Source organism: Cebus imitator, unplaced genomic scaffold (genome assembly GCF_001604975.1).
Source record: "Cebus imitator isolate Cc_AM_T3 unplaced genomic scaffold, Cebus_imitator-1.0 Scaffold76, whole genome shotgun sequence".
Lineage (NCBI taxonomy): Eukaryota > Metazoa > Chordata > Mammalia > Primates > Cebidae > Cebus > Cebus imitator.
This window is the reverse complement of record NW_016107391.1, coordinates 6396451-6422025: the sequence shown is the minus strand read 5'-3', so window position 1 is coordinate 6422025 and position 25575 is coordinate 6396451. Positions and strand designations below refer to the sequence as shown.

General features: G+C 40.5%; 1 protein-coding gene across 1 annotated transcript in view; it reads left to right on the top strand.

Annotated features, from left to right (window-relative positions):
- The window catches only part of SLC25A48 (solute carrier family 25 member 48), a 248703-nt gene that overhangs the window by 141473 nt on the left and 81655 nt on the right, over positions 1-25575 (top strand). The gene's annotated exons all lie outside the window — the stretch shown is intronic.

Here is a 25575-nt window from a genome sequence, read left to right as displayed (position 1 = left end):
CCTCATGCTTACCTGGTCTGGGACAGCCAGCAGGATCCCCATGAGGAGAGAGAAGCAATACTTAGCACACAATTTTTTGGGAGAGAACTGCTCCACTCCACCACCTGCTCCACTGGGCACGTGGCTGCTGCATTGGCTTAGAAAGTTTTTTTTTGTTTTGTTTTGTTTTTAATCAACACACTTATATGGGCCAGCAGGTGCATGGCAATCTGGGTTTCAAGAAGAGGGTGAGCCTATTGCTGACCTAAGCTCCTTGGGAATCTCTTGGCTTCCCAAGAGATTGGGGCAGATAAACCTCCTCAGAGGGACCAGACATGCTCTGCTCTCACTAGGGATCATTTCCCGCACCTTAGTGTGAACAAGTTTGCCTCTTCTCCACCTCCCTTAGTAGACACCTGGCCTTGTTTCCTCTTCAAGAGGTTTCAGGCATCTGTCAGTCAGTATCAGGTAAAGAAAGGACCCCTGTCCAACAAGTAGTCTTCCTAATAAAAAGGCAGTCTCTGATTCTATCTACGTAAAAGGTCAATTAAGGGCAAGGCAGTGTGTCTGAAGTCTTAAATTACAAACATACGATTTGGGCTGTGGAAAGCTCTAGACGCAGAAGGATGGCCTTTGAGACCATTTATCCCAGCCTCCTGCCAGCATAGCCCTCCCTCCATAGCAGTGTCTCTCAGCCTGTTTTTTTATAGCTCCTGAAGGAGCCTATTTAGAAATGTTTCCCCTAATCACTCCTTCCCATAAAATTATAATACTACAAACACACTGTATACCTGTTTATGTACTATGGGCCTTTGGAGGGCATAACCATTATAATAGCTAGATTTTTTGCAGCCCCCAATCATGACATTTTGTCCTGTTGGGGCTAATCTCACCCTCCTTGAGAAAGTGTGTCCGATAGCATATCCCTGATCAGTAGCTGTCCAGCTTCAGGCAGATGTCACTAGCATTAGGGAGCTCACTACCTGCTCTTCTTCAGGGCAGCCAGGTTCATTCACAGGTCGCCAGCTCTGGCAAGAAACTAATCTCCTGCAGGTCCTGCCCGCTGGTCCTCTTTCTGCTTCCTGCATTCACAGAGAGCACCTTGCCTACTCCTCTGTCCTGTCAGCCCATGAGCAGAGTGTGAGGAATCACCAATGCCACATCTGTGCCCTGCTTGCAAGTGCCACTGCAGGCTGCCTTGTGCCAGGGCCAGTCCACCCCAGAGCAGATGCTAGATCTTTGCGGGTAATGTAGTGGGCTGAATTTGCACCCAATACAGAAATGTTGCTTTAATCACTCCTAATCCCATTACTCAAGCAAATCAACTGTTTTTGTGGCAAAATCATGGTGGATCCTGGTCACATGATCATCTCCTCCAATCCATTGAACAGAGGTACCAGGGTGAAAAAAGAAGGGAAAAGAGGAACATAAGCCAGGCCTGGGAACCACTGAACAAAAGTGGGGAGTGGAGCAGGGTGGTGAAAGTAAGGGAGAAGCGGGTACTTTGGAGTTCTCCTGGTGGTGGAGGAGGGTGGATGTGGTGGAAGTCTCTGGCTAGACCTTGTAACCCTGGATTCTGGCCCTCCCTCTGACACTGACCTGTGAAATCCCGGCATTCCTGAGTATATCAAGAGCACAGACGATACTTAAAGGTTGGGGTGCTCTTAGGGTAGGTAGCAGAGGGAGACCTGGCTAGAGAGCTCTGAGCTCCTATTCCTTTATTTATTTATTTTTGAGGTGGACTCTCACTCTCTCATCCAGGCTGGAGTGCAGTGGTGCGATTTCGGCTCATTGCAACCTCAGCCTCCTGGGTTCAAGCAATTCTCCTGCCTCAGCCTCTGGAGTAGCTAGAACTACAGGAGTGCACCCCCACACCTGGCTAATTTTTGAATTTTCCATAGAGAGAGGATTTCACCATGTTGGTCAGGCTGGTCTCGAACTCCTGGCCTCAAGTGATCTGCCTGCCTTGGCCTTCCAAAGTGCTGAGATTACAGGTGTGAACCACTGCACCCGGCCTCCCATTCACTTTTTAACTGGAGTTGTTCCACTTGTGTCTGATTACACTTTGGACCTACGTAAGATTGATTTCCAAAGGATTCCACAGCTGAAGCTATGTAAAAGCTACCAGCTAGATAGTCTGAGCACTGCATAGTTTAGATTCCTGCTCTCCAGAAGCAACTGTAAGAGCTGAGAGGGCTAGAGGGGCACAGTTCCTGCAGGAGGAGGAAACCTCTCAAGGGGTGCAGGTCAGGAGGAGGGAGAGGGCAGCAAAGAACTGTGTGTCCACAGCAGGCTGCTGACAGCCCTGCTCAGTGGCTGGGAGGGTGCCAGAGCTCTGGGAAGATGAGCCTGGCCACAGCCCAAAGAGGATGGGGTTGTGATGCCCTGGAATTCTTCTTTGATTATTTTAAGATGTGCTTTGGTGACAACCATGTTGCTGAAAACCAGAAATGATCAGCAGAGAGGGCACTGAGCCCAGGTACGTGGGGCCTGGGGGCCCCTCTTGGCTTCCCCAAGGCTGCTCCACAGCAGCCCTGAGAGTTTAGTCTAAAGGGCTCTCTGGACTCCACTTTGTTGTGAAATTGTATACTGTGGTTTTTGCCATTGTTGTCAACAATTTCAGAAGGCCCAGAACAGAAAAAATTTTAAGTGAAATGTCTCCTGAATCTATGTAGAAACATGCTGAGCAGTCATGGGTCAGGAATCCATTCTTCTCTTCTCTTTCTTCGAAATCCCTAACATTTACTTGTGCTTGCTCTATCTGAAAGCAGCGCTTCGATAGGCTGTTTGGGTGTCTGTGTCTCTGATGGTTCAACCATCTGAGGTTCCATACTACCTACCCCAGGCTTCGTACACTATTAGCAGCACTTTGGGCAAACTTCTAGGCAGTTTGACTGTGTAACCTGACTGGCTGAGGGACCTATGAATGTGTGTGTTTGTAGCAAAAGGCATTTGCCTGCAATTTTTATTTTCTTTCTCTTTCCAGACACCTTGCCACGTATTTACATTTTTTATTATGGTCAACAGGCAGGAACATGGTGTGGAATTGAATCTCATTCTGTCATCTGCAAGGATGTGTGGCCTTGGATCTTAGGCAAGTTACTAATTTTTTCGGAGACACTGTTTCCTCGCTGGTGAAGGGGAATTACTAATGGTGCTTTCTTTACAGTATTATGAGGGTTGAACTGAATAACACATGTAAAGCTTTCAGAACAGTGTCAGGACTGCAGTGAGGTCCCATGCTTGAAACAATAGCAGTAATGACCCCATCATTGTCCGGACAGTCAGGGGATCTTACAGGGTGCTCTGGAATGCCAGCCTTGTCCTCCCTGTCCCTGGTGTCTGGCCAATTTGACCTCAGCTCAGCTGTGATAGGTTCAGGCTTTTCACGTCATTTAGGCAGAGTCCATAGGCCATCAAGAGGGAATGAAGATCTCTACTCTGGCTGCTCATGAGGGGGTCACCCCCAGATAGGGCCAAACCACATGGCTTGATGTTCCTGCATGACTGTTTTGCTCACTACAGAGTCCCTGCCCCTCTTTGGAGAGGTCTGTGTGGCTAGGTATCTTCTTATTGAGGAAAGAACCAGCCCCTGTGGGCGGCTACCTGAGGGCTCAAGATTTCCTGACGCATGAGGCTTCTAGCAAGCTCAATTCCATGGTCTGGTACCCCAGACTCTGTATTTCCTCTTAAGTCTCTTTAATTTCCCAATGCACTGATAAACTTGATGACAAACTCAACAATGAGTTTTTGTTGACTAATGAATTCACTATTCTTTCAGCTACTAGAAATTTGTAAAAATCCCCATTCAATGGGAGCTGAAGCCATTCGGAATGGTATCAAGTAGGAGAGAGTCTGTCTGTCTGTCTCTCTCTCTCTCTCTCTCTCACACACACACACACACACACACACACACACACACACAAACACACATACACACACACACACACACAGAATGTGAAAATGTGGAGGGGGACAGCTCTAGGGACGTCTGAGGTACGTGTATTTCCCTGCAATCTTTTTTATTTAAAAAGGGCACAAACCATAGTGTGACAACTGCAGTCCTCTGTTTTCCCACTAAAAAAAAAAAGACACAAACCACACTATAAAATCATAACAGAAATGCTGCTTTAATCACCCCTAATCCCATCACTCAAGCAAATCAACTGTTTTTAATCTTCCCTCCCAGACCCTGACTGTAAGCAGACATGTTTCTAAACTGCTGTAATCATAACACAGTTTTGCATTCTGTTTCTCCCTTATATCTTAACCCTTGCCCTGCAGTCTTCATAGACATTATTTTTAATGGCCCACTCAATTTCATCAAGTGGAGCTTCTGGAATTTACTTACCATCCCCCTAGATGACTATTACATAATTTCTTGAAAGAGCCCAAATTAGCTGGGAAACAAACATCTAGGTGATTTCTATAATCTCTCAATGTTATTGAGCTCTAGAAATACCTGGTCTTAAAAAGCTTCTTGGGAAAGATACATTGCTGATGCAAGACTGGAGCTCTTCCCTACTTATTTAAATACATGTCCTTTTTTTTCCTAAGGAGGCCCAAGTCCAGATCCCTTGCACACACTGTTTTGTCTTTTCAACAGCACAACCAGAGATTGTTCCTTTCAATGGTGTTTTTCAATGGGAATTCAATTTGTGCTCCACCTTGTCACCACCGTCACCAGCATCATCATGATCGTCTTTCTAAGAGCTGCCGTTTATTGAGCATTTTCCCTGTGCCAGGCACTCTAAATATTATTTTTGCATCATTATTTTGTTTAATCCCATTAGTTGTCACTGTTATTGTCCTCAGTTACAGATGAGGAAACTGAGGCTCAAGATGGTGAAGTGGCTTGTCCAAAGTCTAATGGCTCTTAAATGTCAGAGGCTGACTTCCTCATTCCATTCCACAAACCCTTGGAGCTTCCTTAGGTATGAGTGAGCCCCTGTGCCAGCCAGCTCCTTAAGCAAGGGCCTTTCTTCAGGGTGGAATTTGGTCTAAATCTCCCAAGATGGGCTGCTAGGCCCCAGGTGCCTTCCCCACAGTGCATCTCTCTTTGGGTAGAAAAGCCAGCCTTCCTCCATCCCACAGGAACCATGGACAGGACAGTGTGTGCCTGGCTTACCTGGGAACTGAGAAGCCTGTTTCTGGCAGAAGTTGGCGCCCAGAAACAGGAAAAGACTTGCCTAAGGTCACAGGGCGAGTCATTGGCCCAGACAGGCTATAACGTTGGTCTCCTGACCTATGACCAGTGTTCTGTCCTCCTCACTGGGAGATGATTTCAATGGATCATATCTGAAACTAGAGAGGCTTTACAGCTAGCCAACAGCTCTGTCCTTGGAACAGGCTGGTGCAGTCACAAAACCAGACAGCCCAGGGCAGAAACTGGAAAGAAGGCAGTGACTGGTGCCCAGTGTGGTGGACAGAGGTGAAGAAACAGCACAGACTTGAGTGTGTGAGGAACACAGTCCAGGGCCCAGCCCAGCTTTGGCTACTGGCCTGCCTGGTCAGGCTTATCACAGGAGCTCCTGCCAAAGGGATTTCCTAAAAGGAAAAGGCATTTTGCTCTTTTGAGCCTTCCATAAGCAGTAAAAATCCTGAGAGGGACCTTCAAGATGACCATACCTCTCCTGGGCAAGAACAGAGATGCTACAGGAACAGAGACAGCTTCTGCTACTCATTCTTTCAACAGGTATTTATTGAAGCTTTCTGTGTCAGATAATGGGGTTAACTGAGGGAATAAGACAGACAAGCTTTCTATCTTTGTGAAACATCTACCTCAACAGGGATAATAAATTAGTCAACAAGCAAGATACTTCCTGAAGACAAGTGATGGGAAGGAGACAATCTGGGAGGTGTGGCAGAGACTGTGACTGGAGTGGGGAGTGGTCAGGTGTTAGATGCTTGGTGCCACAAAGAAAAATCAGCAGTGAGACAAAAGATCTCTCAGCAAGGCAATTTTACTTTCTGCAGAAAGGGTGCTGCTGTTAGCTATCTTGCTATGAAAGTACAACGAACAAAGGAAAACATACTTATCCTCTATGTGCTTGGGGTGGTCTTTACTTCTGTGTCTGATCTCTGTTGGTTGGAGCCAGATCTCACAATCTAAACTAAAGCTTGGGCTAACAACTTAAAACTTTTCTAAACTGGTAAAAGCAATGGAGAACAAAAGAAAAAGAGGAAGTCTAAATAAGGAAGGGACAAGAAATTGCTTGCGAAATGACTTAGAAAAATAATAACATAAATATCTTGGTTAAAGCACAAGGACATAGAATGTACTTATTTCTTTATATCTAACAGTTACATAGGATAGGGTTTAACAGAGTCACTGGCAAAAAGCAAGACGGCTTTGAAGAGAGTTAGTCTTGAAAAGAGACTATTATTTCTTTTTTTCCCACCCATTTATTTATTTTATTGCATTTTAGGTGGGTGTTGAACAATGAGAACACATGGACACAGGGAGGGGAGACTATTATTTCTAACATTTATTATTATTATTATTTAACAAGACAGGGAACTTTGAAGTGGAATTTTTCTACTTCCTACAACAGGGATGGCTCTTCCGAGGAACGGCAGATTTGTGGCAGAGCAATCAGGCAGGGAAAACAGCACATGCAAAGTTCCCGAGTTGGGAAACAGCTCTGAGAGTTTCAGGAACAGAAAGGAGGCTGAAGGGTCAGATTTTATTCTAGGTTCAGCATTAGTGCTTTTTAGAGTAAGAGGATTCCTAACTTGCATCAATCAAATAGCCTCCCTCTCCTTCCTGTTTAGCCTGTATTCCTCCTTTGCCTCTACAGTCGTTACCGTTTCCCCTCGTGGGCTCCTGTGTTGGCATACAGCAGTGGGAGGTGTTAGCTGTAGCTCTCGGGAAAGCAGTAGCTATTCTAGATGCCATGCTCCCTCCAAACTTTCAGACCTCTCCATCTGATGGCACGTTTACATCTCAGATAGCTGTGTCCTCATCAGAGGCAGTTAATGGATCAAAATAGCATTTCTTGGAACTTGCAAAGTGACAAATCATGTTAAGTTTACCTTTTGGTTACCAGGAGGAATGCTAGGATTTGCAAAAAACCCTTCTGTGATTATTTAATTGGAGAAAGCTACTCTTGCTAAAGCCTCTCAGCTAAACACACCATTAGTGCCAGGAGGGACAGCCTGACAAGCTGTGCCTACTCACTGGCTGGTTGCTGATGGACACTGGCTGACTTGAAGATCTCCCTGTGAAGAGACAGTGTGATTGTTGTGGTACTGATCCAGGTATGCCCTGCACTGAAGACTGTAGCCAGAGTCTGGCCCTGCCAGGCCAGCGGCATCTGACTGCATACTACCCAGCAGCCGTGTGCTGGCTCGAGGAGAGCCCTGCATGCAGTTCAGGCTCCCCTCTTCCCATCCCCACGCCTTGATGGCTACTGACAAAGTAAGGGAGGGAGTGCTCAAGGGCTCAGAGAGGACTGATGAGCTATTTGGGGACTGCCCACCAACACCACCCCATGGCCCTGACTTGCTTACTCAGGTGCTACCTGGAGTAAACAATTCATGATGACTGCCGCACCCCATCTGGGTCCTCTGTGGAACTGGAGGCCTCTGAGGAAGCCCCAGAAGTGTAGCAGCAGGCCCATGTCTGCCAGTTTTCTGGGGACAGCCTCATGCTGTGTCCTTTTTAATTTAATTAAGCTTTTGAGATCATTGTAGGTTCACATGCAGTTGTCATGCTCTGGAGCTCCATCCAGGTTGTTGCAGGTGTCAGTGGTGTGCTCCTTTTCATTGCTCAGTAGTACTCCATGGTGTGCATGTACCACAGTCTGCTTAGCCTTTCACCCACTGAAGGACATCTGGGTTACCTCCAGTTTTTGGCTATGATGAATAAAGTTGCTGTAAATATTGATGTACAGATTTTGGTGTGAACGTCTTCATTTCTCTAGAATAAATGCCCAGAAGTGCAATTGCTGGGTTCTCTGGTAGTTGCATGTTTCGTTTTTTTGAGAAACTGTTTTCCAGAGTGGTTGTACTATTTATATTTTCACCAGCAATGTATGAGTGATCCAGTTTCCATAGATCCTCGCCAGCATTTGGTGTCACTATTTTTAATTTTAGCCTTTCTGACAGGTGTGTAGTGATCATTTCTTTGTAATTTTAATTTGCATTGCCCCAATGGCTAAAGATGTTGTACATCTTTTCATGTGTGCATTGGTCATCTGTATATCCTCTTTGGAGAGATGGCTCTTCTTGTCTTTTGTATATTTTTTGATTGGACTTTTTTTTTAAACTATTACATATGCACATATAGCCTATATAGCTTATCTATGTGTAATAGGCTATACATATAGGCTATATATGAGCTATATATACGTATGTGTAATAGCAAAAAAAAAGATATATGTGTGTGTGTGACAGTAAAAAAAAAACCTGACACTCCAATTAAAATATATGTGCATACACATACACACGCACCGTCTAAATTCTAGTCTTCTGTCAGATAGGTGGTTTGTAAATATTTTATCCTGCTCTATAGCTTGCTTTTTAATCCTCCTAACAGTGTCTTTTTCGGAGCCAAAGTTTTTAATTTTGATAAAGTCCAATTTATCAGTTTTTCCTTTTATGGATCATGCTTTTGAGGTCAAGTTGAAAAACTCTGTCTAGCCTAGTTCCTAAAGATTTTCTCCTATTTTTTTTCTAAAAGTTTTATAGTGTTTCATTTTACATTTAGGTTTATGAGCCATTTTTAGTTAATTTACATATAAAGAGTGAGATTTGGGTCAAGGGTTTTTTTATTCGTATATTTTCAATTGTTCCAGCATCATTTATTGAAAAGACTATCTTCTCTCTATTGATCTGTGTTTGCACTTTTGGCAAAAGTCAGTTGGACATATTTGTGTGAGTCCCATTTGCAGGTTCCCGCTTCTGTTTCATTCATCTATGTGTGTGTCTGTCTGCCAATACCAGTCTTGATTGCTGTAGCTATAAAAGTAAGTCTTGAAATGAGGGAGAGCGATTTTTCCCATTTTACTTCAGCAATTCCAGTTTCTTGTTTTTATGCTTTTCCAAATTTTAGAATAATCTTGCCTATATCTATAAAATAATTTGCTGGAATTTTGATAGGAATTTTGTGTTCTGTCTTTTAAAAGAATGTGGCTTTCTATAGCTAGCATGTATTTTGTATTTTTAATAGGTTGAACATTTAAAAATAGCAAAAAAGAACTAAACACATCTGTAAGTCTATCACAATGTATACAACCTACATAGACTGTTTTAGAATTATCTTTCACCTAACAGTACAAGTGAATATGATGACCCTTTCCTTGGCGATAAACACATTTCTGTGTTGTAATTTTAAATTGTTTCATGCTATTCTCTTGTGTGGATACAGCATCAGTTATGACTAATCCCTCATTGTTGCATACCTAACAGTGTCTCTTTTTAAAATTTCTTGTTTGTGTATTTACTTTTTTCTGTTATAGACAAACTGTGATAAATATCTTAAAACCATGTCTCTGAAAACATACTCAATTATTTCCTTAGGAAAAACTTATTTGAGTGAAATTGCTGGTGCCTTCTTGATTCTTCTGTTTTTCTGATGTCCGATGAAGATCCAGTTCCTTGAACTGAAGCTAGCGTTTGGTTATCAGCTCACGCCACTTTCTATCTCTGACTTGCCTGTTATCTCAGTTTCATCCTCTTGGAATTTCCCCTGAACACACACACACCCCAAGTCTTGGATAGAGGAGTTAAAGCAGATGAGAGCTCTGCATTCTCCACAACTCTCTGTTCTTAACATCTTCTTTGAGGCTCTTCCTGTAGTTAAGAGCTCTGTGTCCTATTGCTAACTCCAGATGCAAAACAGATGGGAAATGGGTCCTGTGCCTTACATTTTTTAGAAGATTTCCCCACACCCCTTCCATGTGCCCAGTGATTCTCTGGGGCTGCTCTTCCTTTCTGGAAGGGGGTACATGGGGCCCTACTGCAGAGCTTCAACTCCCATCATCATTTAGGCCCTCTCCCCACCCTGAGTAGCATGTGACTATTTTAAGAAAACTCTTTAAGGGCTTCAAAGAGTAATAGGATAGTTTTCTGGGATGCTTGTTAAAATTCTTGAATATGTTTAAGGGATTTACATTTTCAAAGAGAGAATGTTTTGTTTGATGTTGAGAAAAGATTTTTTTCTTTTTTTCCATCCATGGGAATTTAAATAATTTGCTTGACTTTCTAGTGGAAAGACCGCAGTGTTCTTACATTCTGAATGTGGCATTTGTTAGATTCATCCATGATTGATTGCAGGGAATATGTGTGTAAATGATTTTGCAATGCATTTTTAAATCAAGGGTCATCTGTAAGTTGTCGGCCTAGAAAAGTGCCATCTTGCTTGCATAGGGAAATTTTATTTCTTTGAAGGAAACAGTCGCCCAAAATGAAAAATAGCAGTTTTAGAGGATCATTAATGATGACCCCATGGATACCTTCCAGAAGAAATGAAATCAGTCTGCCCCCTTGGGGATAGCTCTGAAAATACCTCATTTTTCCCACTAAAACTTACCTGTGAGAGTTCTGAGGGAACCACGGGCTCTCTGGGTTTTCCTTCTCATCTAAAAGTAATAGGAAGTACATTTTATATCTAATTGGCTTTATGACTGGTATTTTTAAATAAGACAATAAAAATAAATAAAAGGGGTGATGTTATACAGTCATTGTATATAATTTATATTATTTAGTGTTTCCTGTCTTATGTGCCCAGAGCAATGGGCAATTTCATCAGGTAAGTCACTCTTCATGTCCCTGCCCAGAGCTCATCAACAGAGAGATCTAAGGTGTATAAGGAGATTACAGGCAAGAAGCTTTGGGGCTCAGACAGAAGACATGATAAATAAAAATCACTGTCATTTTGGGGGAGATTACTAGAGTCCAAGTGCTATTCATATTCTTTATGACTATTCCCTAAATTAATTTCCATAACAAACCTATGCTGTTATTGCTCCCATTTGATATGGTTTGGCTGTGTCCACACCCAAATCTCATCTTGAATTTCCACGTGCTGTGCGAGGGACTTGGTGGAAGGTAGCTGAACCATTCGGGCAAGTATTTCCCATGCTGTTTGCATGGTAGTGAATAAGTCTCACAAGATCTGAGGGTTTTAAAAAGCGGCATTCCCCTGCACAAGCTCTCTCATTTTTTCCCTGCCCGCCATCCACTTAAGATGTGACTTGCTCCTCCTTGCCTTCTGCCATGATTGTGAGGCTTCCCCAGCCATGCGGAATTGTTTCACCCTCTTGGAATTTCCCCTGAACACACACACACACACACACACACACACACACACACACACGCACACAGACACACCCCAAGGCTTGGAAAATTGGTCCCATTAAAACTCTTATAAATTGCTCAGTCTCGAGTATGTCTTAATCAGCACCATGAAAACGAACAAATACAGATTTTGGTAGCAGTAGAATGGGGCACTGCTGAAAAGATACCTAAAAATGTGGAAACAGCTTTGAAAATGAGTAATAGGCAGAGGTTGGAACAGTTTGGAGGGCTCAGAAGAAGACAGGAAAATGTGGGAAAGTTTGAAACTTCCTAGAGAATTGCTGAATGTCGTTAACCAAAATACTGATAATGATATGGACAATGAAATCCAGGCTGAGGTGGCCTCAGATGAGGAACTTGTTGGGTACTGAAGCAAAGGCGACATGTGCCTAGAAGGTGAGTATCATCTCTGGTTTACAGAGGAGGAAACTGAGGTTCAGAGGGGACCAGTTCAATAAGTGGGGAACAGAGCTGGGACATAAATTGAGGTCTTCCGGGCCTAACCAGGGCTCTTTCCAGTACACCACAGGGCCCGTTGCTGAGGACCACAGTGGAACCTCTAGCTGAACCCTGACTAAGCCCTGTTTTCCTCTGATCCTAAAGGTGAATGATGTTTTAGGGTAAACTTTCAAAACAGAAACTTAAGATGGAAACCTGGAAAAGCTCTTTGCTTGTGACTCAGGTGCAGCTTCAGGCTACCCCTTCCACCTCCCAAGCCTTCCCCTCTGATACAGGGGGTCTGAGATGGCCTTTGGGAACCTTCCGAGAACAGGGCTAGAATTCATCTTGAAAGTGGCAATGACTCGGATCCACAGTGCTGCACCTCGGGTCACTTTTTAACTTGCCCGAATTAGTTTCTTGCCTCCCTCTTCAATCCTCTCCACAAATCCAGCCTTCTACTTCCTCAGCACCCAGCGCTGTCTCAAACCCATGCACAGGAAAACGCCATCCACAGACCAGCACTGGCCTCAGGCGCCCTCTACGGGGCCGTCCGAGAAGCAGAGCAGAGCGACATCATCTGAAAACCTGACTCGCTCTTTCTGGACCTTGATGCTTGGGACTGACGTGTCAGTGATCCACGGGGAAATGACACCATCCCTGTGACTGTGATGGAGACCTTCCTCGATACTCTCAGGTTTCTAGCTACTCTGTCTCCATGCCCTTCCTTCAGGAAACAATGTAATCCGTTCCCTTTAGAGGAATCTTGAGCGAAATGATGTAAGGATGGGAGAAGGAGATCAAGTGCACTCACTCCTGTGGCAGGCCCCAGAGGCTGTTGACAAGCTCCCTCTACCCAGATGGCCAGGGCGGCCCTACGTCCTCTCTGTTCAGACTTCCTGTGGATCCTATTACTACCCCCAAATCTGTCCAATTAATTCTGCTTGGATTAGGCCAGAGAAGCAAAGCTGAGAGCAATACACCTGCGTTTCTCCACACCAGGACCCCTGGGCCCGTGTTTGCAGCTGATGGGAAGAGGTGGCATTTACTGCAGAAGGTGGAGGGATGGGGACGCTGCAGGGCTGTCAGGACCCAAAACTTCTCCTTTACCCAGCACCCCAAACTGCCCCTGATGAGGAAGGTAGGGGAAGAGGGCTTTAGTCCCAACTTTTAGTCCTGGGACAAGTTGCTTCTGCTCTCTCAGCCTCAGCTGTCTGGGCTTCTGATCTGCAAGACGAGTGCTCTGGGGTCATCAAGGCCCCTTCCAGCTCTGCAGTCCCAACCCCCACACCTCGCACACTCAGTCCTGAAACACCCAGTGCTGTGACCTTGTAATGTTTGCCTTTCAGATCACAAAGATCATAAATGTTTAATTTATTGTGGCTGGGTGCGGTGGTTCACGTCTGTAATCCCAGCACATTGGGGCTGAGTTGGGTGGATCACTTGAGGTCAGGAGTATGAGACCAGCCTGGCCAACATGGTGAAGCCTCATCTCTACTAAAAAAATAGAAATTAGCTGGGCGTAGTGGCATGCACCTGTAATCCCAGCTACTCGGGAGACTGAGGCAGAAGAATCACTTGAACCTCAGAGGTGGAGGTTGCAGTGAGCTGAGATCACGCCACTGCACTCCAGCCTGGAGACAGAGTGACACTCCATCCCCCCCCCCATGTTTAATTTATGGAAGTTGGTGACTTGTTATTCATTGTTTTTGAGGTAGGGTCTCAGTCTGTTGCCCAGGCTGGAGTGCAGTGACACAATCACTGCTCACTGCAGCCTTGACTTCCCAGGCTCAAGTGATCCTCATACCTCAGTCTCCTGAGTAGCTGGCACTACAGGTGCTCACCAGTGCGCCTGGCTAACTTTTTTATTTTTTATTTTTTGTAGAAACAGGCATCTCAGTTTATAGCCCAGGCAGGGGGTCAGTGACTTTTGCAGTGCATGGCGGTGTGTGACTCTTTGCTGTCTCATGGTTTAGGCTTATGCTACGGAGGCGCCTCCTGCCTTCAACACAACTTACTCCCTAGCCTGCCTGTGATTTGTCAGGGATGTTTTCTAATTCTGCTGTCTCTCTTGATCCAAGGCCCTTTGTCAATGAGATGACAGATACCTGCCTGCCTCAAGCGCTAACGTGGAATGGCCTTGCATAGAGTTAGAGCCAAGCTTCCACCAGATGGCAGGCAGAAAAGGGTCAGGGCGCATCCCATCATCCTGCTGGATTTAAGGCAGGGAGAAAGCTGTGCTGCTTGACTTTAATCAGGACATATTCAGCATTTTCCATGTGTTGACACTTTGCAGATAGAGATGGCACTGTCATGACTAGGTCTGCCTGGGGAAAACACACTTTCTTAAATGCTGACTTCTTTTTATTTTTTTAAACCACCACTGCATAAAGAAATACAGCTGATGTAGCCACATTTCCACACTGAATGGTGTGCTTTCCTTCTGTATATTGCAAAGTCTAGACAGGCATGCAGCAAAGACTTCTGAATGTAATTACATGAAAGTGAATGATCTAAACAATTGTCTACTCACAAGTGGTTACTTGCAACTGGACAGATGAAAGCCCATCTCCAGTGAGCTGTTTAAGAATATTCCTGACAGCTTTAAAAAGCAAAGATTATTCTAAACAATATAGACAATCTGAGAAAGCAGATTTTTTGGCCATCCCTCTAGGCCAATACAAAATTTGACCCTCAAATGGCAAGAGATTGCTGACGAACAGAACAATGAATCGAATCAACGTGTGTGTGTGTGTGTGTGTGTGTGTGTGTGTGTGTGTGTGTGTGTAAACATTTTTTTAAAGACAGAGTTTGAGTCTGTCACCCAGGCTGAAGTGCAGTGGGGCAACTTGGTTCACTGCCACCTCTGCCTCTTGGGTTCAAGCGACTCTCGTGCCTCATTCTCCTGAGTAACTAAGACTACAGGCACAGACCACCACGCCCAGCTAATTTTTGTGTTTTTTAGTGGAGATGGGGTTTCACCATGTTGGCCAGGCTGGTCTCGAATTCCTGACCTCAAGTGATCCACCTGCCTCACCTCCCAAAGTGCTGGGATTATAGGCGTCAGCCACTGTGCCTGGCTTAACAAGTATATTTTGAATCTGCTCAGTACTGTACTTTGGGTAGGCTACAAACTCATCTCTAAGGCAGATATAATCATCATCCCTTCATATCTGGTTAGCAAAATAAAGTAATAAAAATGATGGCCATCACAGATATTTACTGAGCATTTACTCTTTGTCAGGCCCTGTGCTAAGTGCTTTACATGTGTCATTTCACTCAGTCCTTAGAGTCCCATTTTATAGATGGGAAAATGGAGGCAGAATAAGCCTGGTAACTTGCCCCAGGTCACAGCAGTGGTGTGGATGGAGCCGGGACCTGAGTTTGGACTGTCTGACTCCAGAGTGTGTGTTCTTAGCTACCCACAACCCCTTTTATTAAAGTTGAGATCCAGAAGGCAGCACTGGGTAATTTGAATTTTCGTGCTCTTCTGAATACTTGGATGGAAATGAATAAACTCATGTAAGGGCCAGCAAACATCTTCCTCAAGGGCCAATAGAAAATATATTGTTAGGTTTTATGGGCAAAATCAAAGATCATATGTAGGTACTTATATACTAATTTAAAAATTGCAATGTTAGGTCAGGCACAGTGGCTCATGCCTGTAATCTCAGCACTTTGGGAAGATAAGGCAGGGGGATGCCATGAGTTCAGAAGTTCAAGACTAGTCTGGGGAACATGACAAAACCCCATCTCTACAAAAAACACAAAAATTAGCCTGGTATGGTGGCAAGCACCCGTAGTCCCAACTACTTGGGAGGCTGAGGTGGGAGGAAACCTTGGTAGAGGTTGCAGTGAGCCCTGATTACAGCACTGCACTTCAGCTTGGGCGACAGAGTGAGATCCTGTCTCAAACAAACAAAAATCAGTTCAAAAATGTGAATACCATTCTTAGTTCCCAGGCCTTAAAGATAGGAGATGGGCTGAATTTGGCCCACTGGCTATAGTTTGCAGGTCCCTGGCTTACAGAAAAGTAAAAAGAGGCTAATAAAGAGGAAAAAGAAGGTGAGCTTAATGCAATCAATTGGGTGTTTCTTTGTTCTCTGCAGGGATGGAGATTCCAAAGAGGCCAGTTCGACTTAGTCTAAGGAATCAGTTTTGGTTTTGGTTTTCCTTTGAGACAGTCTCATTCTGTCACCCAGGATGGAGTACAGTGGCGCAATCTCAACTCACTGCAACCTCTGCCTCCAGGGCTCAAGCGATTCTTGTGGCTTATCCTTCCAAATAGCTGGGATTACAGGCCTGCACTAGCATGCCCAGCTGATATTTTGTATTTTTAGTAGAGACAGGTTTTGCCATTTTGGCCAGGCTGATCTCAAACTCCTGGCCTCACGTGATCTGCCCACCTGGGCCTCCCAAAGTGCTGGGATTATAGGCATGAACCGCCGCAGCTGGCCTAGGAATCAGTTATTTAATAGCCATCATGAGCCTCAGACAGAATGAGCATCTCTCAGTGGGTCCTGAGGTCTCCACCTGTGTATTTTCATCCTCTGCTAGGTCGTGGGCAAGGTGGGGGCTGAATGCGCTTTTCCCGACACCAGCTTTCCCAGACAATATCAAGATTTTGGGTTTTACGGTCTTCATCTTCTCTTTGATTTCCTCCATAGCTGCAAAGAAAGCCAAAGTTCAGGGGATGAGGTCCCTGACCAAACCTCGAATGTCACTTTTCCAGTCAACTAGGAAGAGCTAAGTCCCAGTCCTCGTCCTGGGGTTGTTTAAAAGGATCCTCTGAAGTACTTCTTAGTCAATGGTAGAAATAAGTGCTAGGAAGAAAATAAGACAATTATCACACTTGAAAGTGTCTCATTTGTTGGTTTACAAGTTTGTCTCCCCCAACTAGAACATACTCTCCAGAAGGGTAGGGACTGTCTGAAGCTTTCAGTGCTGTATTCCCAGCTCCAGAAGAGAACTTTGCATACAGTAATGGTCCCCAACTTGGGGACAAAATCCCCTAGGGACATTTGGTAATGTCTGGAGACACTTTCCTTTCCTTTCCTCCCTCCCTTCCCTCTCTCCCTCCCTTCTCTCTCTCTCTCTCTCTCTCTCTCTCTCTCTCTCTTTTTAAGACAGAATCTTGCTCTGTCACCCAGTTTGGAGTGCAGTGGTGCGATCCAGCTCACTGCAACCTCCGCCTCCCGGGTTCAAGGGATTCTCCTGCCTCAGCCTCCCAAGTAGCTGGGATTACAGGTGGCTGCCACTATACCTGGCCAATTTTTGTATTTTTAGTAGAGATTGTGTTTCTCTATGTTGGCCAGGCTAGTCTCAAACTCCCAATTTCAAGTGACCCACCCACCTCGGCCTCCCAAAGTGTTGGAATTAAAGGCATGAGCTACCGCACCAAGCATGGAGACGCTTTTCATTGCCACAGGACAGGTACTGCTAGCATCTGATGGGCAGAGGCCAGGGATTGTGCTAAATGTCCTATAATGCACGGGACAGCACCCCCACCACACACACACAACAAAGAGTGATCCTGCCCCAAATATCGACAGTGCCAAGGTTGAGAAACCCTGATAGACAGCAGGAATATACTAAGTATCTGTCAATGAAACTATCTTATTTCAAATCCTTAAAACAACACACGAGGTATAAAGGAAAATAAAAAGCCTCCTGACTGCCCAAACTCCAGTGAAAGTTAGGCCTGGAAACCTCCCAACACTGCTGTCCTCCCCATCAATAGACAGCTGTTACTTCCCAACCTTGTGTCAAAGCATTCTGCATTAACTAGACCCCTGCAAAAGGCCACAGGCCTCATGTGTCTCCATCCTGGGATGACTGCCCTCACAAATTGCTCCTAAGGAACTTCTTTGCTGGTACCTAAACCTTTGAAGATAAATATCCTCCCATAAACCAGGACATGTCAACTATAACTTTAGGACTGCAACCTCAGTCTAACTCCTTTTCTGTTACTGATGTTAAATGTCACACTGACAAATCCATTATAAGCTTATCTTCCCTTGTGCCAAAGACAGGATGAGCTCAATCCTTCCTCTCCTACCCTGAGATATCTGCCTAATTAATTCTTCCTTTACTCCCTCTTTTGAATATTTACTTTATCTTCTATATAGCACAGATATACTGGGCACTAATTAAAATCTCATAAGAATGTAGCTAACTGCCTCAAGGCCTACTGCGCTTTTTCCCCTGCACACTTTTTCCTGCATACTTTTTCCCCTTTTAACAGAATATATAAACACGAGTGTTGGTATGGGTTTCTAACATGGGGAAAAATCCGCACTGAGACAATAGATCACTCAGCAAGGCTAGTTTACTTCCTGCAGGGAGGGTGAAACTCGCCAGCCGTCTTGCCATGAGGGCACACATGAACAAAGGAGACAGGGACATTTATAACTTTCATAACCTGACACAATTGCCGCACTGCTGTGTCCAGTTTCCATTGGCCAGAATGGGACCTCACATTCTATGCTTGACCCAATTGGCTAAAAAATTGGAAATTTCCTGAATAGATAAGGGGGAAAGAAGATAAGGAAGAATACAAGGAAGAGGAAACTATTCGGAAGAAGGTCAGGAGGGTTTCCAAATAAGGAATGGCATGCACAAGGGTTTGGAGCTTGCCTGGTTCTGTTCAGACATGCCGGAGCAAGTCAAGGTAGCTGATTTAAGATGTAGCTGATTTAGAGAATATATATATATACATGGGTGTATGTTTATGCTAATAGTGGATAGTGGCCATAGAGTGCTTAGGTCACAGTGGGTTTACACCCTATGTGATATTATGCAGAATATCTTCGCTATATTACCGCTAATATCACAGTGGTTTTACCCTGCGTGTATACCTTCTGTGATATTATGCATATCTTTGATACGTTGCTGCTAATATTACACTGGGTGTATACCCTTTGATATATGCATAATGTCTTCGATATATTACTGCTGATTTCACAGTGGGTGTTAACCCTGTGTGTACACCCACTGTGATACTATGGATGATATCTTCGATATATTGCTGCTAATATCACAGTGTACACACTGTGTGCACACAATAAGTGATATTACACATAATATCTTTGATATATATACTGCTGATATCACCGTGGTATACACACAGGGTCAACACCCACTGTAATACACTCTGTGTGTAACATCAACTGTGTACACTCTGTGTGTATACCCACAGTGATGTTATGCACTATATCTTCAATATATTACTGCTAACTAACATCACCGTGAGTGTACACCCTGTGTGTATACCCTTTGTAATATTATGCATAGTATCTTTGATATATTACGTCTAATATCACAGTGGGTGTACATCCTCTGATATTATGCATAATATCTTTTATATATTACGTCTATGATTGCAGTGGGTGTATACCCTGTGATATTACACATAAAATCTTCAATATATTACTTCTAATATCACAGGGGTATACACCTGTGGTATCATGCATAATATCTTCAGTATATTACCAGTATTATCGCTGTGTGCATTCTGTAATATTATGCATGTCTTTTCTATATTACTGCTAATATTACAGTGTGTGTACACTCTCTGATATGCATATATCTTTGATATATTACTGCTAATATCACAGTGGGTGTACACTCTGTGATATTATTCATAATGTAATCCATATTACTACTAATATTGCAGTGGGTGTACAACCTGTGAAAATGTGTTAATGCTGATATTATAAATGTCATCAATATTTTATTAACATTATAGCATTTTAACACTAGCTATTATAAATATGAGAGATATTTTATTACTCTCAGTGTTTTTACACTGTTTACCCTAGATTTTATAAATCTCACACATATTTTATTAGTATCATAGTGTGTTATCAGTAGATATAATAGTTATTTTATGTCATAGTGTGTTAACACTTGTGTTAGCACTTGTTATAAATATATTTGATTAGTATTATAGTGTGTAAACATTAGACATTTTTAATACCATAGATATTAATATCAAACTGTGTTGACACTGTGTGTGTACACTAATTATTATAAATATCGATATTTCATTATTATCATAGTGTGTTAACACTAGCTGTTATAAATGTCATGGATATTTTATTAGTATCATAGGTGTTAACACTTAGATATCATAAATATGAATATTTTATTAATGTCATAGTGTATTAACTAGATTTTATAAATACCACAGGTATTTCATTAATATCATAGTATGTTAACACTGTGTTAACACTAGATATGATAAATATAGACATTTTATTAATATCAGAGTGTATTAACCCTAGATATAATAAATATCAAAGATATTTTATTTATATCATAGCGTGTTAACACCAGATGTTAGAAATATTGATAGTTTTTAAATATCATAGTGTGTTATCACTAGATATTATAAATATAAATATTTTATTAATAGTGTTTTATCACTACATAGAAATACTGTAGATATTTTGTTAATATAATAGTGTGTTAATAGATATTATAAATGTCATAGATTTTTTTTAAGCCTACACATAGATATTTTATTAATATCATTGTGTGTTAACACTAGATATTTTACATATAGGTATTTGATTAGTATCAGTGTATTAACACAGATTTTATAAATATCAGAGATATTTTATTAATATCATAGTGTTAATGCTGGTGCTAACACTAGTCATTATAATTATCAAGGATATTTTTCTAATATCATAGGGTGTTAACACTAGACATTAGAAACATATTTTATTAATACCTTTGTATGTTAACACTAGATATTATAAATATCATAGATATTGTGCTAATAGCGCACAGTGTTGTATCATGAATATTTTATTAATATAGTGTGTTAATATTATAAATATGATTTATTTTTTAATACATTTTTTAATGCTAGGTATTATATGTAGTAATAAATTATTAATATCATAGTGTGCTAACACTGTGTAGAACTAGGTATTATAAATATGAATATTTTATTAATATAGTGTGTTAACACTAAATATTATAAATATCTTAAATTTTTTATAATATAGTGTGTCAACTCTACATATTATAATTATTATGGATATTTTATTTACATCTTAGTGTGTTAACTCTAGATATTATAAATATCATGGATATTTTATTAATATCATAGTGTTTTAACACTGTGCGTTAACCCTGGATATTATACATATCATGGGTATTTTATTAATGTCATAGTGTGTTAACCCTAGTTATTATAAATATGGATATTTTATTAATATTATAGTATGTTAACACTAGGTATTATAAATATGGATATTTCACTAACATCTTAGTATGTTAACACTGAGTATTAACACTAGATATTATAAGTATCATGTGTGTTTTATTAGTACCATAGTGTGTTTATGCTGTGTTAACAATACATTTTACAAATATCAAAGATATTTTTTATTAATATCATAATGTGTTAACACTATATATAAATATTGAGATATTTTATTAATATTACAGTATGTTAACATATATAACACATAGTATGTTATAAATATTGTATTTTTTAATATAGTGTGTTATCACTAGATATTATAAATATTGTAGATATTTTAATAACTGTTTTAACACTGTGTGTTAATACTAGATATTATAAATATGGATATTTCATTAATATCATACTGGTTAACACTGTGTGTTAACACTAGTTATTATAATTATCACGAATATTTTCTTAATATAGTGTGTTAACACTAGATATTGTAAATATCATATTTTATCAATATCTTAGTGTGTTAACATTAGGCATAAATATTTTACTAATATTATAGTGTGTTAACACTAGATACTATAAATATCACTGATGTTTGATTAATATCATAGTGTGTTAACACTAGATATCATAGATATTTTATTAATAGTGTGTTAACAGTGTGTTAACACTAGATATAAATAGATATTTTGTTAATATATAGTGTATTAATACTAGACATTATACATATCAGATATTTTATTAATATCATAGTGGGTTAACATCAGATATTTTAAATATCATGGATATTGTATTTATATCATAGTGTGTTAACACTATATTTAAATATGGATATTTTATTAGTTTTTTATTAATATTTTATTAACACAGAGTGTTAATACACTAGATATTATAATTATCATGTATATTTTCTGAATATCATAGCATGTTATCACTAGCTATTATAAATACATATTTTATTAATATCTTAATGTGTTAATACTAGATATTTAAAATATTATGGATATTTCATTAATATCTTAGTGTGTTAACACTAGATATTATAAACATGAATGCTTTCTTAATGTCATAGTGTGTTAACACTGATAATATTACATATGAATATCATGGATATATTAATAGCACGTGTATTAACACTAGATATAAATATCAAGACTATCTTATTAATATTATAGTGTGTTAATACTGGATATTTTATTAGTATCATAGTGTGTTAACACTGGATATTACAAATATGGAAATTTTATTATCATAGTGTGTTAATACTGTGTGTAAAAACTAGATATTGTAAATATAAATATTTTATTAATACAGTGTGTTAACACTAGATATTATAAATATCATAAATATTTTATTAATATTATAATGTGTTAACACTATTACCACTATTAAAAATATCATAGGTATTTTATTAATATCATTGTGTGTTAACACTAAATATTGTAGGTATCTTGGATAGTTTATTAATTTCACAGTGTGTTACCTCTAGATATTATAAACATCATAGATATCTTAATGTCCATAATATGAATTCCTGGATAATTCTTGAATATCATCTTATGGATATTTTATTAATATTTTGTGTTTTAACACTAGATATTATAAATATGGATATTTTCTTAATTTCGTAGTGTGTTAACACTTACTATAAATACCATGTATATTTTATTAATATCATAGTGTGTTAACAGTGTATATTAACACTAGATACTATAAATATCATAGATATTTTATTAGCATCATAGTGTTTTAAAACTATTTTCAATATCACAGATATTTTTAAATATCAGTGTGGTAATACTGTGTTGTAATACTAGATATTATAAATATATTCTATTAATATCATTGTTTACATTAGTTATGAATATAGCTATTTTATGAATAGCATAGTGTGTTAACACTGTGTGTTAAATTTGGATATTATAAATATCATAGATATTTTATTAGTATCATAATGTGTTAACCCTATGTGTTAACACTGGATATTATAAATATAGGTTTTTTTTAATATTGTAGTGTGTTTACATTGTATGTTAACACATGTCGTGTAAATGTCACACATATTTTCTTAATATCATAGTGTGTTATCACTAGATATGATAAATATAAAGATATTTTCTTAATATAGTGTGTTAAAACTGTAAACACTAGATATTATAAATATCATAGATATTTTGTTAATATCATTGTGTTAACACTAGATATAAATATATTTTACATATGGTGTACTAACACTGTGTGTTAACAGTAGATATTATAAATATAGATATTTTGTTGATATCAGTGTGTGTTAACACTAGATATTATAAATATAGACATTTTATTAATAGTATTGTGTGTTAAAACTGTGTGTTAACACTAGATATTGTAAATATAGATATTTTATTAATCACAGTGTGTTAACACTAGATATTATAAATATCTTAGATAATTAATATCACAGTATATTAATACTAGTTATAAATATACATATTTTATTAACATCATAATATGTTAACACTTGATATTATTATAAATATTTTAGATATTTAATATCATAGTGTATTATATATATTATCTATTTATATGCTATATATGTATGAGTTATCTCTGGAAAAATCTGATAATATTAATTATATCCAGGGAGGCTACAAGAAGCCAAGGATGATGAGAAACCCCCAATTTTACTTTTTACTTGTTGATGTTACACAAGAAAAACTTTTTCCCTCGCCTCCCCCAACACTTCCCTCCAAAAAATGCTTTACCATAACCATTTAGTGCTCAAATCTTTTTGGTCCATTTCTTGGCTGCCTTCTGTGTGCAGGCCCCCGAGGTCTCATCTTAGAAGATCCTGAGAGGTAAGTGTTGTGGACATTGAGGGGACCAGAGCCCACTTGCTTTTCTGATCCCACCCTAGATGATGTCGATGCCAAGCTGTGGAAATGAAATAAATTAGTAAAGCACATGAAGATGGAAGGTGCTTACTAAATGTTGTTTATCTTCAGTTTCTCTGCCTTGGTCCTCTCATACCCACTCCTGATTTTAGTTGATAGGGAGAAAATTGCCATTGAACATCATACTCTACCAGCAAAGACCATTTGAGAGTTAGATTCATCTCTTTTCTATTTCAACAGCAGGAAGAAGCCCCACAAATCAAGCACTCTTGCTCTATACCTTGTCATTTTGTTGCTACTCCCACCAGCCAAAGAGGGGGAAACATTTCTTGGTGGAATTAAAATACTGTTATAGGCTGGGTTGCAGGTGGTTCATGCCTATAATCTCAGTACTTTGGGAGGCCAGGACTGGAGGATCACTTGAAGCCAGGAGTTCAAGCCCAGGCTGGGCAACATAGTGAGACCCCCATCTCTACAAAAATATTAAAAAAATATAATTAGCCAGGCATGATGATATGCATCTGTAGTCCCAGCTACCTGGGAGGCTGAGGCAGGAGGATCACTTGAGCCCAAGGGTTTCAGGCTGCAGTAACCTATGCTCATGCCACTGCATTCCAGCCTGGGCAACAGAGCAAGATTGTCTCTCTGAAGACCAAACTTGTTATAGAATATAGAGTTGAGTAATTTTTCTGGAATGAGAAAGCTCTCATTTTAGATACCCACTCATTCACTCATTCAATAGTGTGCTGGATGCCAGTAATTTAATGGTGAGCGAAATAGACATGGTCTCTGCCTTCTGAGTCTCAAGATCCCTCTCTCTATTTTTAAAAACCAGGTTTATTGAAGTATAATTGATGTACAGTAAAATTTACTGGTTTTAGTGGAAATGTCTATGGGTTTTGGCAAATGTGTAACCAACACAATGAAGACCTAGAGCATACCGTCTCGCCCCTTGCAATTTTCTTGTGCTCCTTTGGAGTCAACAACTCTCCCCCAACCTCTGGCCGCTGGCAACCACTGATCTGTCCTCTGTCCATATGGATTTGTCTTTTCAGAATGTCATATAAATGGATTAATATACAATATTGTCCTTTGAGCCTAGCTGCTTCCACGTTCCTGAATTAACATTTGAGATTCATTTGTGCTGTTTTGAGTAGAATTGCTGAGTGGCATTCCATGGTGCCAATGGACCTTCTTTTTTCCTGGAGAAAGAGTCTTGCTCTGTCACCCAGGTTGGAGTGCAGTGGTGCAATCACAGCTCACTGCAGCCTCTACCTCCTGGACTCAAGTGATCCTCCTGCCTCAGCCTCTTAAGTAGCTGGGACCACAGGTGTGAGCCAGTGTGCCCAGCTCATTTTTAAAATTTTTTAGGGATGGAGGCTCTCAATATGTTGCCCAGGCTAGTCTCAAACTCCTGACTCAAGCCATCCTCCAGCCGCAGCCTCCCAAAGTGCTGAGAGTACAGACATGAGCCACCATGCTTTGCCTCAGATGGACCATTTTGATGCCTTCTTGGCCCTGAGTGGATTGAATTCACTGGCTGAACTACATTAATTTTCCTCCCACGGGGCCCAGTTAGGTCTGGGAACACAATTCAGCTGTAATAGGAAGACAAAATGTCACTTCTTGCAACCAAATGTGTGGACTGTGAAACTCACATTCACTTTGCCAATTATTGTTTTTGTCTTTTTGTTTTGGACAATAAGCCCCAGCTGGCCTGTAAGTGAGCAAAGGACCCACTAAAAGTTCCTCTCCTCAGCCTTTATGATA